The sequence below is a fragment of the Mustela lutreola genome, chromosome 5, assembly GCF_030435805.1.
Source record: "Mustela lutreola isolate mMusLut2 chromosome 5, mMusLut2.pri, whole genome shotgun sequence".
Classification (NCBI taxonomy): Eukaryota; Metazoa; Chordata; class Mammalia; order Carnivora; family Mustelidae; genus Mustela; species Mustela lutreola.
Window position 1 is genome coordinate 160,650,857 of NC_081294.1, and position 2,104 is coordinate 160,652,960.

The window sequence follows — 2,104 nt, forward strand, 5'->3', positions numbered from 1 at the left end:
TAAAATCACAAGATCTATCTGGTTCTCTACTCAGCAGGGAGTCTTCCTCTTCCTTCCTACTCATGCTTTCTCTCTCCCTCAAATATACAAGTAAAATTTTTTTTTTTTTTTAAGAAAGAAAAGCAAACAAACAAGACAAATGAGCAAAGGGAGAAAGAGAAAGCAAAAAGGGACAGAAAGAGGGTGCACAAACCAAGAAATAGACTCTTAACTATGGAGAACAAACTGATGGTCACCAGAGGGGAGGTGGGAGGATGCATCAAGTAGGGGCTGGGGATTAAGAGGTGTACCTGTTGTGATGAGCACCAGATGTTGTATGGAATTGTTGGATCACTATGTCGTACACATGAAACAAATATTACACCATATGTTAACTAACTAGAACTAAAATAAAATCTTAAAAAGCCAAATTACAAAAAAACAAAAACAGGTAACTCCTCACTTAAGAAGAAACAACCTACATCTACACAGAGTCCTATGATTTGACTGATGTTGTTTTGCTTACCTCTGAAAAATCACCATAGTCATAAAAATAAAGGAGCTTCAAGAGGAGGCCACTGATGTTGTCTCATTTTTATTTGACATCTCATCACTTAATCTACATACTGTGTGATTTGAATCAGTGTTAACAGTCCCTGTAGTTGTGGAGGAAGCCCAAAGATGGGTAACAGGCAAGTATAGGAGAGATTTCCTAAGGTAGATGCCTTTAAACTGAAGAAAATCAGTTCACATCCAGAGACCAAGGGATGAGGTCACACTTGAAATCATCATGTCCAGCTGTGTTCACTCTACTCTGAAAGTTTGCTCTCCACATCATCACATACATATCTAAGAGACAGACTCCAGAACTTCATGTATTACCCCAGCATTCCTCTCATTCAGGTTTCCTTGGCCCCCTTCTCTCCCTTCAGGGGCCTCTTCATTGCCCCCATTTACATTCTTGTTCTTCAGAGTGTAGATCAGGGGGTTGACACTGGGAGTGACAATGGTGTAGAAGTGGGTGAGGAACTTGCCTTGGTCTTGGGAGTAGCTGTTGGCTGGCTGCAGGTACATGTAGATGATGGCCCCATAGAAAAGGGAGACCACGGTTAGGTGGGAAGAGCAGGTATTGAATGCTTTCTTGCACCCTGCAGCTGACTTGATCCTCACCACAGCAGCAGCAATCATCCCATAGGAGATGAGGATCAAGGAGAGGGGCACCAGGAGAAGGGCCACACCCAGGACAAAGGCAAATGCTTCCAACAACATGGTGTCTTCACAGGACATGGCAATCAGAGCAGGCATCTCACAAAGAAAGTGGTTCACTGTGTGGCACCCACATTGAGAGAGTTGCACTGTCTGGGGACACATGACAAAGGAGTTTAAAAAGCCACAGAACCAGGACACAGTCACCAACTACAGGCAGAGATGTGGGTGCATGACCACAGTGTAATGCAGAAGCCAGTAGACAGCCACGTAGCAGTCATATACATGACAGCCAGTAGAACACACTTGGTTGAGCCCAACATCATCTAGATATAAAGCTGGGCCACAGCATGGTAGGAGATGGTCTTATCTGGACCCCAAAGGTTCCACAGAAGCTGGGAAACAATGCTTGTTGTAAAGCAGAGATCCAAGAAAGAAAGTTTCCTAAGAAAGAAGTACATGGGCATGTGGAGTCTAGCATCCATGATTGACAACAAGATGATAGCAGTGTTGCCCGAAAGGTCAGGATGTAGAAGACCAAGATAAAAGCAAAGAGAATAATCTCCAGTCAATGGTGATCAGAAAAGCCCAGCAAGATGAATCCTTGTTGGTAGCTATCATTGTCTTTCTCCATAGTCTTTGCCAGCTCTTATGGAAACACACAAGCAAGTATTGGATAAGACAGCAAATGAAGATTCACCCAGCACTCTCCAATTTCCATGTGTGGGTCTATAAAGTTAGGAGAGTCATCTGCTCTTCCATACTTTCCTAGCATACACTTACTGATACCTATTGTATGCAAAGCAGTGTGTCTGATTCTCCTGGAGGGGAGAGGATGAATTAACTCAGAAGCTACCCTGTTTGGTAATTGCAAATAATTAAAAAGAAGAGAGGAAGTAAAAGCTCTCTAAAAGATTTG

At 43.0% G+C, this 2,104-nt stretch overlaps 1 pseudogene; it reads right to left on the reverse strand.

The window, feature by feature from the left end:
- Positions 1 to 878: 878 nt before the first annotated feature.
- LOC131831237 (putative olfactory receptor 2W6) lies at positions 879 to 1,819 on the reverse strand (annotated as a pseudogene).
- Between the last annotated feature and the right edge of the window lie 285 nt (positions 1,820 to 2,104).